This window comes from Phoca vitulina, unplaced genomic scaffold (assembly GCF_004348235.1).
Source record: "Phoca vitulina isolate PV1807 unplaced genomic scaffold, GSC_HSeal_1.0 scaffold10, whole genome shotgun sequence".
NCBI lineage: Eukaryota > Metazoa > Chordata > Mammalia > Carnivora > Phocidae > Phoca > Phoca vitulina.
The window spans coordinates 16,068,216-16,086,449 of record NW_022589713.1 but is presented as its reverse complement, the minus strand read 5'-3'; the positions used below and the strand labels follow the sequence as shown (position 1 = coordinate 16,086,449).

Below are 18,234 nucleotides of genomic sequence, written 5' to 3'. Positions count from 1 at the left end.
CCGGGAATGTGACGAGAGCACCTTCCGCCTTTCCACATGACTTTTAATACCACCTCTACTCCCTGGTTAAGGCAGCACCACAAGGAAAAAGGGGGATGCCAGAGGGAGAGGTGAGAAATCCCCAGAGAAACACCCTCTTCTGCTTCTCCCTTTGACAGAGAGTGGCCAGGCCTCTGCCATGCAGGAGGGTGACGTCCCTTGGGGAGGCCTAGCTGAATCTGCCTGGGACTGTTCCGGAAGTAGGAAGGGCGGCTGGGGGTGGGGAGACAGCAGGAATGTTCTCCTGGCTTGCTGCTCCGTACAGGCGAGTGTGCTGAGAGGAGGGCCTCTGGACATCAAAGGTTCCTTTTGTCCCCTTCCGAGTGGCAGGGCAGCCAGGCCGCTGGCGATGACTCAGGCCTGGCCCTGACGTCACCCACGCCCGGCCACTGGCCTCCCCCTGCAGCCAGGAAACTGGCTGGGGAGTGGCACTCGCAGCTGCAGCAAATCTCAAAATAAGGAGGCAACTGCCTCTCTCCTCCTCCTCTCCATCTCCTCACAGCACACCTTTCTTTTCTTCATTTTTTTTTTAAGCCTCATAGAAGGTTTTGCTTGTAGATCAACTTTGAAAATGTAGGAAGTCAGAATGGATGACATCATCAGAAAAATATGTGGAGCTGATCTCAACAAGAAGTGAAGAACCCAGAGCAAGAAAGCGGTTATAACTCCTGAGCCCAGGGAGTTGGCAGCGTCTGGGTTTCAGAGGAGCCAGCGTCTCCGAGTAAGTGAAGGCCCACCCCTGGCCCCCCTCACTCAGCGCCCTACACTGTGGGGCGCCATCTTGTTTCCTGACACCTGTGGCTTGGCAGGCCCCAGCCGAGCGGGCGGGAGTGGGGATGCATTTGGGGGACCTTCCAAAGACAGCACCAAAGGGATTTTATCTGATCTCTCTCTTCTCGCAGGACCAGAAAAGAGTGCATTTCCTCTCAAAAAAAAAAAATCTGTGTGTGTGTGTGTGTGTGTGTGTGTGTGTATACATATATGTATAGGCTGAAACCCTGGGGAAAATGGCCCAAGTCATGCCTTCCCCGGTCAACCCTCTTGTTTTGTCTCCTCTTCCTCCTCCCGCCCTAGTGCTCTGTTTGGACTGCCAGAATGTTTGTTCAGAGTTCTGAACTGTTTGCTTCCTGGATCTTAAACTGAGTAATCAGACACAAAAAGAAACCCTGTTCTAGGCAAATACGTGTCCTATGCCATCAAATAGCATTTTTGCACTTAACCTGGTAAAAGATGGCAGCTCTGGTAAGAAAACATTCACAACCTGCCGCCCTTTACAGAGCGTGTTTCTGGTTGCCTCTGATTGTTCTGGTGCGCGCACCTCCATTGTTTCACCACCGTGTTTATAGAGAGCTTATTTTAATTCCTACTCGTGCCATTGCATCTGGAATGATATTAAACACAAAGACGGATATAATGTATCTCTGATGTCTGTTTTAACATCACCTAAAAAACTTAAGTCTTTGCATAGCCTAGAATTTTACAAGCTCTGAAAGTTCCTAACCAAGAAAGTTAAGTTCCTGAGAGAAAAGTTTAAATGTGTACATAAGAACTGCAGAGTCCATCGGCAGAGAACTCATACCCAGTGTTCCTAGCCTCCAATGTCATCCCCTGAGTCAGCACCTAGTCTTTGTATAGCTTACTTAGCAGAGTAGAATTATTCTTTATAAATTCTATTTTATAATGATTGGAGGGGGATGTATTAAAAAAATAAATCTTATTTTAAAGGCAATAGGGAAGTTTGTCATTTGCTGGAAAACAGTGGCAAATTCCGTCGTGATCTGACAACACCCTTTAGAAAGTAACCATATATTTGTTTTGTAATTCTAATGTATTTGCTTTGTACATCTTACATTTATTTTTTGTTCTATTTTAATATACCAGGTTGTCTTGAAGTGAGACTCTGCTAAGTTTCTGCTCTTCTGGATTTAAGATCTGAATGCTGTGACCACTAATTTGGTGAGTGTCATTTGCCCCTAATGGCTGCTTAAATTTGAGTTTACTAATTCTATTCTCTTGGTTTATAGTAAAATTTAAGGAGGGGAGAAGGCATGGGAACTTCCGCACACAAGAAAAACAGCTGTATCCAAAAGGATGTGTAAGAGTTAGGATAAGCTAATTGCTGTAATGGACTGAAAAATGTATAATGGCTCAAACACAATAGAAGTGTATTTCTTGCTCATGTAACAGGGTGTAGTGGGGCAACTCTCCCACATTCATTCAGAGCTACAGATTGACAGAGTCTCCACCTGCAGCATGTGGTTTTCAAGGTCACCTGGACTGTCTCCACTCCCCAGTGGAAGAGAAAAAGAGTGTGAAAAAGTGCACATGGAAGATTTTCGCAGGCCATGCCTGGAAGGGATGTACAACACTTCTATTCACAGTCGCTTGACTAAAACTCAGTCACATTACCATGTCTAACTGCAAAGGGGTCTGGGAAATGTAGTCCCTGGGGAGGCAGCCACTTCCCAGTGATGGCTCTGGAGAGTTTCTGGGTATGAGGTAGTCCTCTCTGGCACAGCATAATAAAGAACTTAGAGATGCTCAAGGATAAGAGGGCGGAATGAATCCGTGGGAGAAGCAAAAAGTTAGTATTCCCTGGGGTATTTAGTATTCTCTGACCCACTCTCTTAAGTAACATCTGGCCATATCGGCAAGGAGCAGAGGGTGAGATTTTTCAAGATGCTTCTGTTCTTTCTAACCCTGAGCCTTTATATGAGCACTACCATGCTGCCAGTGACCAGTACACGAGGAAGAACATTCTTCCCCTTATTTTCCCCTCTAGGGTCCTCTTGGTCTAGGACCATTTTGGCTTTGTTTCCTGGTGTTAGGTCTAGTTAAGCTAATGGGAATTGTCCAACAGAATTCTGTCCCCCCGCCAACTTTGAGCCCTGAGCCTATTGGAAAGCTCATGGTTTCTTTAGCTCATGGTTTTGTCTGCTCCTGGGAGCTTTCGGAAGCTACCCTGCCTGATCTACTCCAGATCTTGCCCACTTTTTAATCTTGTGTGTGTTGGAACGGGGGTGAAATCCCTAACTAAGATGGGATCTTCAAACCAAGTTATTAGAGAAACATTTAAAAGTAGATTAAAAAGGCTCAGGCTGGAGAGATTAGTGCAACCCTAAGGATTTGATACATAATTCTAGGTTTTTCTTTTCAGGAAAAGTTTCAAAACATACACTGAAATAATGAGTGGTAAGGCCATAACCCCTGTTTGGAGAACTCTGAACCAATTTTATATTTTATATAGCCTTTTCGCCATTGTTGGTCTTAGTGCAGAATTCCCCTGCTGGTAAATATCAGAAACCATATGGTGGGTGCCTTATGATGCCCCTAAAGCATCATAAAGACCTCCAACAAAAATGGACTACATGTGCTTGCTTCAGCAGCACGTATACTAAAAATGGACTACAGTCTTTGAGCTAGTTCTCTAGTCTTGTTGTCAATATCTGGCTAGACGCTCTGGTTTCTAACTGAATTTTGCCCCTGGACTTGACATTTCTGGCACCCACACCCTGGAGAACACACATTGTCCATTGTGTGGAAAGACCAGCTACTGGCCAATTTGACACAGCCTCTCGGACTCTCATGGAGCCTGGTGCCTGGCCTAGTCTCCTATTACTGCTGCCTTGCCTCTGCCCAGGGCCCTCACATCAGGAGTGGTCTAAGGAGCAGTGGAATAGAATAAGTTGATTGATTGCAAAAATGCTTTAATCTCGAACAGTTCATTGGCTGTGCCTTGGTTGGTCCTGGAAGTGTCTAGAGAACCGAGAGCTCATAGAGGAAGCTAAAGAGAGGACCAAGTTGAACGGGGGGGAATGCAGAGCCTGCTTAGGATGGTGCAGCCAAAGGAGTAAGTTGACAACAAGTGCTAGTTTTCAAAAGCTAGAGCCAAGTGGGGACGATCTGTTGCCCAAAGTCCCAGTCTAACAGCGTCTGCCAGGAAGGGCAAAGCCAAAGGCCACAGTCGAGGAGGAAAGGTGTCGGGGTCCATTCACTTGGGAGACTTGGTAGTCACAGTTTGTTAATTTAAACTGCCATGTGATAATGACTCCTCGAAGCACTAAGCATGTAGGAATTGACATACGAGTATGTGTGTGGAGGCAGTAAGCTGGGGTCAACCTCCTGATTTCTGATGTCTAGCTACGTTGTGGAATCGCCAAATAAGAATTTCAATACTGTCAGCAAGATTCCTCCACAGCCTTGGTACAGCATGCTGGGTGACCTCCCAGACGCACCAATAAGGCAGGGGTAACAAGTATACACTTTGTAAATATTTTGATCTTCAACATTTTCAATCAAGTGTCAAAGTAGACATCATGGGAACAATTTGACTTTTCTTGAGCTTCCTTAACTTTAGTCTTATATTTTATTATTTAAAAAAATTTTAATTCCATGTGAGGGGTATAGTTAAAATGTGGGGCACCATAGTTTTTTTGGAGCTTAGGTCACCTAAAGAATTTAGCCTGGGCCTATGGTTGTGTGATGTGCAGACGTGAACTGAGCACAGTAGGCTGACATAGGCAATGCCTAGACCCATTGCTTATTTTTAATCCCAGGGGTTTTATTGTTTTCACAGCACAGAAGTACAAGCCCCCTTCTTACTCTGGGTCAGCATTTATGAATGTTCTTGCACTCCCTTTAGAGGGTTTTGCAATAAGGCCACGTCATATTCACCAAAGCGAAGAATTCATGGTAATAGGGCTTTGTAATTTCTCGTGCTGAAATCCCCCGATTTCTTGTCAAGAACGAAGCTGGAAAACACCACACTTGAAGACTTCACAGTTTTGTTTTAACTCAAGAAGCCTCTGCTTTTCATCAGAGCTTCCTCCTGCCTCCAAAATGGTATTTTTAAAGGATGTAAAACTAAGATTCTGTCAGGATAAATAAAGTAATAAATGTGAAATGGTTTAGGCAACTTAGGACAATGTTTGGCAAGTCAAGGTGTTGATGAAAATAATTATAATTAGGGTCAGCATCGGTGTTTTAGCTTTTGATAGTGGTATTAATATTGTAAGTCTCATCATTTTAGATTTTTTGTCTCTTTTTTTTTAAAGATTTTATTTATTTATTTGAGAGAGAGAGAGAACACAAGGGGGGGAGAGCACAGCAGGAGAGAGGGAGAAGCAGGTGCCCTGCCAAGCAGGGAGCCTGACTCCGGGGAACCTAACTTGGGGCTCGATCCCAAGACCCTGGGATCATGACCTGAGCTGAAGGCAGCCGCTTAACCTACTGAGCCACCCCGGGTGCCCCAATTATTTTTTGTCTTTCTAAATTGACTTTCACCTGAGATCCTTAGTACCACTCCCTAACTAGCCACAGCATGTGGTGTAAAATTTTCAAGGTCATTTGGAAAGGTTTGACTATAGGCCAGAGGTCTAACTGAGAGGCTTCTAATCTTATTCTGAGAGAGGTTTGACCTGGGGGTGGGGGGGGTGTCACTGAAATCTGTGAGAGAGGATGAATTTGAGCCATCTCTCTGCCAGAACAAAACAAAACAAAACAAAACAAAAAAACCAAAAGCAAAAACAGTGTTTCCTGGCATTCTAGGGGGCTCCCAGTGCATTGGCCAAAGGAGGCTTTGAAACCACTCCACAGAAGCACTGTGCTCGGGCAGTGTCTCCCAGATGAGAGTGGAGTCCATCGCCTGTCCAAAAAACTCTAATACTGAGTGCAGCTGTCTGCTTGGTGTTATGGGGCGGGGGATTATACACAGAGTCAATGACCCAAGAGCAGTAAAGAAGGCATCATTTAAACTGTGAGCTCCCCTCCGTGTCCCAGATCCTGTACTCTGTTATCTTTGAATGTAGTGGGAAAGTAGTATCTAGTGAAAGGACTTTCTCATTGACCCAAATTCCTTGGCATCAACTATACCAAGGTATTTCACAAAAGAGAATATAGCTTGAAATTCACCCCAGACACCAGGGTGAGTCTGAATCATACTAGAGCAGCCAGGCCACGGCTGGCCTGGCCTCCTAAGACACCTCTCTTCCCTCCATTTTCACTCTACGTGAGGCAAATTCCTTTTTGTTTCTTTTAAAATATTTATCATTGTTTTTCAAATGTAAAGAGTCATAACTAGCTACTGTACAAAATCTGGAAAATACAGAAAAATATCAAGGAGAAAACAACAGTCTCCAATAATCCAACAACCAAGTGACAATTCTCTATTAACATTTTGATGCATTTCTTTCCAATTTTTCATATATATATATATATATATATATATATATATATATACACACAAATTATTTGACATGGTATTTTATATGCTTTTTCTCATCCCACTTACAATGATGTTGTAAACATTTTTCCAAGTCACTAAATGGCCTATGAAAATTTGATTTTGTTTTTGTTTTTTTAAAGATTTTATTTATTTATTTATTTGACAGAGAGAGAGACAGCGAGAGAGGGAACACAAGCAGGGGAAGTGGGAGAGGGAGAAGCAGGCTTCCCGCTGAGCAGGGAGCCTGATGCGGGCTCGATCCCAGGACCCTGGGATCATGACCTGAGCCGAAGGCAGACACTTAACCCACTGAGCCACCCAGGCACCCCTGAAAATTAGATTGTGTTGTGTTTCCATTGCACTGATATGTCTTAATTTATCCAATCTTTTTTTTTTTCTTTTTTTGATGGGCATTTTGATTGCAGTGCTCTGCTGTTACCAATCTGTAAACATTCTTATAGATAAATCTTTGTGGACATCTTAGGGAAGATTCCTAGACTTGAATCAGTAGGTCAAATGACCTGTTTTTAAAGTTCCTAATGCATATTGGTAAATTAGCCTCCAGAAAGACACCAGTGTCTACTTCAAAACCTAAATCCCCTTCAGTTTCTCATGTTAAAACGCATGCTCCTAGGCCCCAGTGGCATCAGAAGCTCTGAGGAGGGAGCCTAAGAATATGCTTTTTAATATACCCTCCTAATCCTTATGCACATTAAAGCCTGAGAACTGTTGATATGCTGCATTCAATTCAATAAACATTCATTTCAGCAAACAGGGAACCCTGAGATAGTATATCTAAACTAGAATTTAACTTAAAGGCTCTTTTTTGGTCTCTGAATTTTAGATTTTTCCTTAATCGTGGTATGGTATAGTTGAAAGATTGTCAGCTAAGGAATCAGGAAACCTTACTGTAAATATGAGATAACTGAGACCCAGAATGGTTCATTTACTTCCATGTGGTTACCCAGAGATTTAGTGGCAGAAGTAAAACTAGAACTTCAGTAGACAGAGGACCCAGATCCACCCAACCTTTCAGTAGCAGAGACAAGGCACCAACGAGAAGACAGACTCCTCAGGTGAGACTCTGCCTCAGCCAGGAAACTTTTATCTGCCTTCTCATAAGCAGGGCCATATCTCAGGACACGTGTGGGCAGCCCAGACCCCAGGAGGGGCCCACGTGTCCACCTTGGTCACCTAATGAAGCCAGATCACTGTGTGCCCTAAGCCCTGAGGTGGTAACACTGAAGCTGGACTGAGGAGGACATGGGGCAGCCAGGCAGGTCCATGCACAAGAGCAGAGTAGGAGGTGAGGTCCTGAGTCAGAAGGCAAGAGAGCAGAGACTCATATTGTGATCAGATTTAGGCATGAGCTGAAAAAAAGACAAAATCAGAGCTAGCGGGGAGCTGAATGATTCAGCCGCTAGGATGGATTCTACATAACTTCATAGTCTGGGGAGGTACCTGTCCCTAGCTGCACCTGCCTCTTTAAGTCTGAGAGGTGCTGTGCACTGGGCTGCCTTCTGACAGCAGGTAAGTAGGAGCACCTGGCTGAAGGAGAGGCAATGGATCAGAGAAGAGGCCCCTGAAATTGGGAAATTGGGAAAATTCTGTTATAACAGAGAACATAGTAAACAAACAGCAACCAAATATAATTTTCTTTTAAGTATAACCTAAGAGGAAGTATAACCTTCCATCTTGTCTGCATTACTCTGCTCAAGCCAATCAGACTATACCTATTGGTCACCGGATGGCATATGGCTGCCCTTCCTCATTCTATCATCCCAGCTTCTAGAGGGCCTCTCTCATATCATTTGCTTTCAAGTTCAACCTTCACAAACTTCTCAGCTCCTGATGATCCCTAGTTCTTGTTCAGGTTCTATAAGTCACCATTTAGGTTCCTCCCTGCCCAAGCCCACATCTTTCTCCTGTGACTGCACCAGGTGAAGGGCAAGAGTCAGAACCTGAAGGAACACGTCTGCTGCACCCATTATACATGCTTAGGTGCCAGGAAATTTGCCTATGATCCTCAAGCTTCACTGCTTCTGTGCAGAGTCTTCATTATCTCTTGGCTGTCCCCACATAGGATCACTGCTCTCCTGATTTTTGGCCTTCTGGTCCAAACTCATAGAGCCAGGGTCAGGATGAGTATGGATTCTGGGAAGGTCCACAACGTCCCTTCAATCAGGGGTATAACAGATGGAGGGTGGCTTCCCAGACATGGCTGGGGCAGTTCAAGTCATTGCTATGATGTTGACTCTATGCAAAGCCCATCTCCCTGGGATCCTTTACAATTTCCTTGGCTGAGGCACCTCCTGATACTTAAATAGAGTTCTAATTACTGACAAGACCTGGATCCCTAGGCCAAGAGGGTCAATGTGGTGGTGACAGCAGTGCCTCCAGATCTAACCCCCAGGAGGTAAATGTTGGAGTTCTGTGACACCCAGACAAGGTGTCCACATGCTGCTGGTGAATCCTAGATGATAAACAGAGTAGGGAGTCCAAGGGCAGAAAGTGGTCAGTGGGGCCTGTGATCTGACAAGTGCCACTGGTGATCCCATTCTTCCCCCTCTATGCTGACTCCATGTGTACTCCCCACACACCTTGCTAATGAGCAAGGAATAACTTTAGGAATAAAAAGCATTCACACAGTCTCTGTCCAAAGCTGCTGAACAACCCTGGCCCAGGCAAATTCTGTCTCTGCTCCATTGCAGTCTTATCATGGCTTTCATATCACCTCCTGAGAGAGTGACACTGGTACCAAGTCTGCCTGTCGGGCCAAGAGGTACTGCCTCAAAGAAGCCCAGCGTCCCCAGATAGTGATGTCCCACTATTGCAGTCAGGAGCAACTGGACAAACCTAAAAACTCACCTAGTATGAAGAGCCCCATTTTCCACCATTGAAATGCCAGACAGCTCAAACTGCTGTGTAGACAAGTATTAGGAAAGCTGGAACAGTGAGAGACATCTGAAGCCACCCCACCCAAGCTCTGAAGCCGCGCCCCCCTACTTGACTGCCATCTTGACTGGACCAGCAAAAGGAATCCCTACACATCTATCAGAATGGCTCAAATGACAAATACTGATGTTCCCATATGCTGGCAAAGATATGGAACAATTGGATTGCTTATGCACTGCTGGTGGGAACATAAATGGTGCAGCCACTCTGGAAAAGAGTTTGACAGTTTCATATGAAGTTAAACATACATTTACCATACAGACCTACTCTTGGGTGTTTACACAAGAGAAATGAAAACTTAGGCTCACACAAAAGGCCATATATCAATATTCATAGCAGTTTTATTTCTAATAGCTTAAACCAGGAAACCAGCGAGACATCTCTCAAGGGGAGAATGGATAACAAAACCGTGGTACATCCATACCATGAAATTCTATTCAGCAATAGAAAGCCACACACTCTTTACATATACCTTGAATGGATCTAAAGGTATTATGCTGGGTGAAAGAAAGCCAATCTCAAAGGCTTACATACTGTATGATTCCATTTATAATATTCTCAAAGAGACAAAATTATAGTGATTGAGAATAGATCAGTACCAGAGGTTAGTGCTGGAGGGAGGTGTGACTCTAAGAGGGTTAGCATTGGATTTCTTTGTGGTGATGGAATAGTTCTCTATCTTGGTTGTGATGATGGCTACTCCAGTCTATACATGTGATAAGATTTCATAGAACCACACACACACACACACACACACACACACACACACACAGCAGGTAAAAACTGGTGAAACCCAAATAAGGGCCACACCTGAGTTAATAATATTGCACCAATGTCAGTTTCTTGCTTTAGACAAGGTGCTGCACTAGTGTAAGATACTCTCATTGGGGGAAGCTGGATGAAGTTATATAGTTACTGTCCTATTTTTGCAACTTTTTGTGACTCCTAAACTATTTCCAAAAATGTCATTAAAAGCAACTTCTAAAAACTTCAAGTTTAAAAAAAGAGGGGGGTGTTCTCTACCTCAAGAAAGAGGGATTCAGCGGCTGGCCTCTCTTTTATGAGGAACTCCTATTGTTTATTTTGCCACTTTCTAATTTATGAGTAGGCTTCTACGACCTCGACCTCTGCTTTTCAGAGACAGCCCATCTCAGATGGAATCAAAGCTCAAGTATTCCAGCACTGAGTGTGAATATGCCCCCTTTCCCCTCCCTGAGACTTGTAACTTCAAAGCGAGGTAAAGACTCAGAGATCTAAGAAATGGTCTCACGGTGAAAATCTAGGACAAATCATCCTTCTCGCCCCTGCACAGTGATTCCTTTTCTGGAATGGCTCTTTGTCTTCTCTGCTCTTCATACAGATTATTCTCTTCACCTTCGCCAAATGGCCCCTCCTCTAATGGAAGGAGATTAACCCTTCCTTGCCCCCTTTCAATCTCATTCAGCTGAGGGCTTGCTTACAGCCGCACTGCTCTCCCGAGCCTTGTACCACAGCTGAATACTACAGCGGGAGACTGCTGCCTTCCCTCTGAAGCATTTACGCCTCTGTCGAACACCTTTTTGCCAATTTGGGCATTGGAAAGGACAGTTTTGAAATTAAACTTATGGTGAGCCGCCTGGGTTTGCAGTATGGAATTGCACAAGGCCATGTGCTACGTCAAGGGGTCCTCGCTGTGCTCACTACCTTGAGGGCCCCGTCTTCATGAAATTCTAGCATTATTTACTCCCTTGCTTTACGCAGGGGTCCCCAGCATCACCGAAGATGGAAGCTGAGCGTATGGGGCCAATTACGTGGCATCCTGTCCAGATATGACAAGACACTCACACATAAACCACTGTCCCTCAGGACTGGCCTCAGCCCCCAATTTCCTGCCATGTGGTATTGCAGGGATTCGTCTCAAGGGCCCGCAGTGAGAAAGGACATAAGTGCACCGTTCTTGGGCCTGGTGGGGGGACTATAGATCAGGACAGTGTGCTAGAAAGGTGACAGTTTGAATTGTTGATTTTCAGTAGGCGTTGATGAATCTCCTAGCTTTGCACCTTTTGGTTTCAAAACCATACTGAACAATGGAAAATGAAACCTGCAACTTATTTTTAGCTGTTCATGCTAACTCATGAGATTTCTTTTTGCAAACCAAATAGGATAAAGCTAGCGACTTCAGCTAGCTAAACTTAATCTAATTGACTTAAATAGCAATCAAGCCTCCTTCTCTGATACTTCTCAACTGACACTTGGTCTCGGGTGATATTTTGGCCAATATTTACTATTTTGCTTAAAATTATACTTACTTGAGCTTAAAAAATTTAAACAAGTATACTATAACATTTTCTTCTGAGAGGAATTGAGAAGCAAGTTATGAGCCCTGTTACTGGAATCTATTCATTAATTCGCTTATTCTATAACCATTTATTAAATACCTACTTACATGAAAGCTTGGAATTTTTTTTATTAATTGAGCCAGTCTATTGCATTACGAAGAGCAGAATACTAGAAATTAATAGGGCTTTTATCCTGGTTGCTTGACGTCTTCAGATATAATACTGTCTTTGAACCTGATTTTCTTCACCTTCAAGAAAGGGTTGAGATGGCATCCTACAAAGTGCCTCCCCATCCTATAGTTCTATGAAACGTACGCTGACACCAAGGGCCAAGGCAATGTTGAGGCCCATTCTGGAGGCAGTGGTGTTGCTGTCAGACCACTCGTATTTCTGTCTCCCCTTTCCCTGTTGTAGGAGGGACAGATTTAAATAAAGCCTGTGATCCACTTGCCAGAGAACTTGTGGCCGCCCTTGGTAAACAAATGATTAAGTACTTGAAAGACTTCCATAGGTATTTTCAGTCCCCAGTTCCACTCCTTAGTTCATGGAGCAAGTTCTCCTATTTTAGGAAGTGGCTTCATGAGACAAAGCTAAAGATTCCACTGGTAGTGGGGAGAGCAGAGAACGGACTCCCAGTTTGGTGTTGGTCAGTGAAGAGCAGACCCACATGAGCCCTCTCCATGGCACCAGATGATGCTCTAGGTGCTGGGGGAGATACACAGATCTTGCAGGAAGCAAGCCAGAGACATGAATAAAGGTAGATAATACAATACAACAAAAACTTATTCTGCTTTTATCTTCAGTCAAAGGAAGTGAAGATTCACTGAGGTTTGTTAAGCTGCTCTGGTGAGATGAGGTGCGCTGTTATGGCCTCTCTAGAGCTGTGTCATTTATCTGAGAGAAGAGAAAGCCAATGACTTTGTTCCCAGGTTGAGTCTTGGAGTATTTGTTGCCCAGGATGAAAGACTATCAGGAGAGGATTATGTTCTCTCACATAGGGTAGCTTTTACCAATCTGTAAGAGTTCTTTCTCCTCCACTTTGATTTACATCCCCACCCCACCCCTTCACCCTACTTGCCAATCTCTCTAGAAAGAAGAAACTCCACCATCTTGCTGAATATGTGTTTTGCAAATGCAGGATCTAGTAAAACCTTGTTCTACTTGCTCTCCACTTGGGAAGCGGCAAGCAGTTGTGGCCACAAATGAATGTGTGACTAGGGATGCAGGAATGCTCTTGATCTCCATGTGCTCACGAGGGCTTTATTAGTGCCATATTACAAATGCACTGAGAAATAAAAGCAGGAACGATTCTGTTGCTAAAGTCGAAGTAGTGATATCGAAATGGTGGTGAGACCTGTTGAGGATATTCTCACAGGAGAGTCTGAGTTGGGTTACAGTGGAGCAGACGTGGTCCACCAGAGTCTCCCTGGCAGCCCTAAGTCACTTACCATCTTTTCTCTGTTGAAAACCACATGGTGCACATTTCCCTTCTCCCTCCAGCTCTTTCCTGGAGGGTAACCTCAGTGTGGTCCCCAAGGTTTGCTGCCTCGTCCTTGCCATCAAATATATAGTCCTTTCCCTTTCTTACACAGATGCTAATGGATAGGAGTGAGACAGCTCGTGTCTAAGAATTAGAGGCTTCCCGGAGTTCAGATTCCTCAGTCCTGTCCATCCATCAACCATTCACTCTACTGCCTCCTGAGCACCGAGGAACATAATCCTCCTCTCGTATTCCCAGGCAGAGTGGAGCTGATTAGAAAGCCCTGTTTGAGAGCCATCTGGTTGGCATATAAAATTACTGCCAATGAGCAAGATAGTCAGCTGGCCACATAACCAGGAGGCAGGAGACTTGGAGTCCAGCTCTTGGCCTAACCGACCTAAAAAGCAAGCTAGGCTGGATTTTTTAGAATCACAAACTGTTCAGAGCTGGAAGGGATCTTGGGGGCAAAATGTAAGATGCTAACAGAAAGAGTTAATCACTAAAATGGTACATTTGAAAAATTAACCACGGGTGAGGAAAAATGTCTTACTCAGAAGTTAGGCTTTTAAAAAGTCGGTTTTTAATATATGTTGGGGAAGGAACTCATAATACCAACTTAGTTTATGTGTTCAGGACAAAAATGTTATTTGTGAATGGAAACCAGGTCAGTCTTGATTGTTACACTGATTTTTCTTTAACTGATAATTTAGATTAGAATAGTCTAACAACCTGATAAAATTTACTCACAAATTCTGAGTATGTTAGGTATAAAAGGGAACAAGATATACATTTTAATACAGCAAATGGGCAAACTCACTTATTAAATGTGTGATCTTGGGCAAATGACCAGATCCCTCTCAGCCTCAGCTTCCTCACCTGTAACAGGAAAAGACACCTGGTGGAATGTAAGCTTTTCCATTTTGCTCAGATGGAAATGTAAGCTTTTCCACTTCTTTCGCCTCATAAAACATTTCCAAATTACAACAAATCTCTGATCCAAGTTATTAATCTACTTTCTACTCTTAACTTTTCAACGTGGTCTAATGGATTCCTCCTCTTTTATCTTTTCCACCTGCTGGTCCAGCCTGTCTCCAGTTGGTGGCATCCTAGGTACCCACAATGCCGAGGGCCTGGGAGGTTAAGGCTGGTTCATGTGAACCAAGTTAGTCCTAGCTAACTTGGGGAGTGGGGATCCCTTCTACCAGGGCTTCTGCACAAGAAGAAGATTCCTACATCAGGGCAGAATGTGGATGGAGGAGGTTTTATCCTCTGAGGATTGGTGGAAAGATCTAGACTTTGGCATTGGTCAGACTTAGGTTTGAATCCTAACTCTGCTATATACTATGTGATGAGAAATACCAATTAGTTCCTCACCCAAAGTTGACGATAACTAATGCTCACCTTGAAGGATTATTGGGTTAGAATTAAATAATATAACATAGCCAAAATATTGAGTATGTAGTAGGGTCTCAATAAATGGTTACTATTATAGCCTTAGCTCTGACCAAGGTAGAAAGCAGAAGTTCCTGCCTAGCTCTCTAGGCAAGATGTAGATGTTCAAAATAGCATTGGACTTTCCAAAAAATTTAAGTTAAAATATCATCCAAAGCCATTTTCAGTCATTGATAAATTAAGTCACCACGTCATTTCCAGGGCTAAATACATTCATTATAGACAGATGTAATAACCACGTAGAATTTTCCAAACATCTCAATTCTAAGAATTTAAACAAAAATGTTATATTTGCCGAACATTTCATTTGTAAAAATTTAGATTAGAATGGCCTAACCTGACAACAAATTTACCCACAACTGTTGAATGTCCATATTAGGTGTAAATGGAAACCAGCTGTAATTTTTAATGCAGTGAATGGAGTAAAGAAATGTGCAAACCAGTCCAAATGTTTATAAACCAACGATTCCTCTGGGACTCAGTGCCCTGACTTTACTCTTTTTTTAAACATACAGAGTCAAGCTTTGTTCATACTTGAATTATGTACCTTGTATAAGCCATGCAATTTAACTTTAACCCACAGGACTGAAAATAAAATGAGCTCAGACTGCAGAGCAACAAGACTGTGAGCAAGGAAGAGTGTTAATCAAAGTGAAAGACATACCCCTCATTGCTGCCTCTGTCCTTCTCTAGCCTGCTCCTGTCAGATTATTTAGGGTTCCTTATACTTGACTCCTCAAAGTGGCAGAAACAGGTTACAATTTTTATCATGAAAAAGGGATTTGTCTTTTAAATTAATGTTTGTGTATATGCCCTGAGGAGGTTGATGAGTAGCATGCAATTTTTAAAAATCATAAGCGAATGCATACCCTTGCCACTTGTAATCATGACAAAGCCTAAGTAATTCAGGCATGAGCATGGTTTTTTGTTTTTGTTTTGTTTTTTTTAAGGGCAAAACAGGATTTACTAGTCGAGAATGTCTGCCTAAACAAGCTCATCTATCTGAATGCTTTCAACTGCCGTTTAAATTTAACACAAGCAGGTTTGGTAAACGGGCCAAGTTTGCTCATTGAGCATTTTTAGAACATCACAAAATAAACCAATACATGGCTTTTAGGCTCATTTTGACAGAGGGTGGACAGAGAACCCACTGTGAGGTTTGGAAACCGCTTGCCTTGGCACCAGGTTTAAGAATATCAGTAGGGGACCTGACCACATTCACCACCCTGTCCCTGTGAGGACATAACACTATTCACTCATCTCATGAGTATCTGATATGGATTACTGTCCTTGTCACTGTCATTTATTATCCCAGGCAGAGGAGGCAGCGACTTAGTTCTATGTGGTCAGTGTTGATTCCACATCGTGTATATTTAGCCTACATGATAATAATTTGTGAGTATCTTCACATGATTGTCAGATGTTGTTAGTGGGGAATATCTGAACAGACACTAATAGCCTCAAATGCCTGGGTGTTCACTTCAACCTCCTCTGACCCCACCCTAAGGTCCCTTCTCTATAGATGGCCGTGTATTAAATTGGTACCTTGTAACTCAGCCTGATAGTCTCTCTAATTTTTGACCCCCATGGTAAAAAGGAGGAATTAGCCTAAGGACACTCCATTCTAATTTTCTGTCGCTGTCAGTGCTAACCAGAGCTCGTAGAGCAATGTTGTGGGGGTGGGGAAGATGGTTCCACCATTGGTGTTAGACCAGGAGCTACTGTTCCCGTTAGAGCCACGTTTATTTCTGAAGTAGTTGTGGGGGAGAGATGTGCTCCAAAGAGAGAAGAGGATTCGGTGTGGTTCAGGTATGACTGACCATCTGGACAACCCAACCCAGAGACTAAGTATATGGGATAGAGGTGGGCTGTGCTTTCCACACATTGAGCTGAAAATCACTTGGATTTTGGGGAAGGAGATAGAATGAAAGCTAGAAACAAAAGATCTGGTTGTGAAACCTAGTACCTAAGTTAAGATGTTCGAATACATTTTCTCCTTTAAAAAAATTCTGGGGAAATTGAATATTTTTGCTAACCTGACTATTTTTAGCCAGTCCTTATGGAAGATGGAGGCGCTGGGAAACTAGCAACCCCAGAAAATATTAATTCATTTTTGCACGTGTTAAAATTAATTAACATTCGTATATTCAGTGATACAACAAGGCAATTAAAGACTTTGGAGAGATAAGAAAAATGTAAATATATATTCAAAATCAGGCTCATAGCATTTTATAAGAATGTTGGCTTACATCCAGGATCTAAGGGTGGGGGTGGGTATGGTTTCTTTGTAGCTGAAGAAAGTGGAAAAGAATCTGCTCTATTTCCTTAAAAATAAAAGACTTCTTGTTTTATACAGCATGGTAAATGAAATGCTTTTCTGTTTTTTACCTGCCGGCAGTTTCTGGAGGAAATTTTTCTAGCAAGCTACGCTGTTTTCCTCTCTTCGGGGACATGGTGACACTGGTTTTGTAGCAAAACAGTATTTGCTTATTAGGCATTTCTTCAAAATCCTGAATAAGCAGCTCTTTCCACATTTTTTGTTCCACATGTTAAACATTTCATTGCAATTTGAGCTTCAATTGTGTGTGTGTGTGTATTGATAGGAAGGATTGAAAGGGGATGCATAAGAATTCTTGAAGGTTTTTTGTTTAAAAAAATTAATTCCTACAATTATGTATTGGACTCTCTACAGAAGGCAATTCCAATTTATTACACAGAGCCAAACTAGATCTCATCAATCTTAAGCAGCGGGGGTAGGGAGGTGGTATTGAAGAAGACATGAAATTTGGTGTTTGAGTAGATGAGATTTAATTTTCGGAAAACATTTCACTCATAAAACGGATGGCACCCCAGTGTCAGCCCTGACCTCCATGATGTCAATGTCATCGTGCAAGCATAGCTAAGATAAGCCTCAAAGTAAAACAAAGAAACATTGCATTTCAGCACAACACCATTTCTTCTCTTACAGTATGTACTATGTATATACATACAGCCTTTTGATATTCCTATTAATGCCTTGTTACTTTACAATATAGCTTTTGGAGAGGGAGGGAGGAGAAAAATCATTTTGCATGTTCTATGTTCTGAGCAAGCGCGGTAAGTATGCTGCTGCAAGTCTTAACATTATTTAGGTCAGTATCCTAAGGATAGCTTTTATCGTTCACGATGGTCAGCTATACATCCAAAGGAATTCAGCATAAATTTATTTTTCTGTACTGATTTTATTTGCTTCTAAGTTTAAGCAAATTCATTCACATTTTAATACAATTGCAACTGAGAAGGTATCTGCCATTCTGTACTGCAGATACATTTAGCAGGATACATTTACACAGCTTGTGGTTAGAGGTGATAGCACGGATACAGACAGCCCGATCATGCATTCTTCTACAAGCCTGCCGGCATCATTTAGGATCTGAAAAATAATCTAGAAAAGCTATACCCTATATAATACTATTTTTTACTTTACAATAGCTAACTGTTTTTTGTTTTTTTGTTGTTGTTGTTAGCAATTCTATGAAATTAATCGTCTACAAAATGCATCCCAAATCAGATACATACTGTATTGAAAGCTTTCTTCAAGAAGATATGACAGTATTCATTCCAGCTTATTTTCTTCATTAGCAAAAGGATTGTTTGATTCTCAGAAGCAAAAGGACACATTCATTGTGCAGCAGCTCTGCTTAAGTGTATGAAATGCCTTCTACTGTCTGGTTGCAGAATTTGGAGTTTGCTAAACAGTGTTTAGTGATTGGGCTCATCTTGCATCA

General features: G+C 42.7%; 1 protein-coding gene across 6 annotated transcripts in view; it reads left to right on the top strand.

Annotated features, from left to right (window-relative positions):
* Positions 1–282: 282 nt before the first annotated feature.
* ZBTB38 (zinc finger and BTB domain containing 38) overlaps positions 283–18,234 on the top strand; it is a 79,760-nt gene continuing 61,808 nt past the window's right edge. For 2 of the 6 annotated variants that reach the window (XM_032408569.1, XM_032408570.1), the window contains exons 1-2: positions 306–760; positions 1,921–1,995. The gene's annotated coding sequence lies outside the window, so the exon portion shown is untranslated. The other 4 variants (XM_032408571.1, XM_032408573.1, XR_004300087.1 and 1 more) reach the window with 3 other exon arrangements.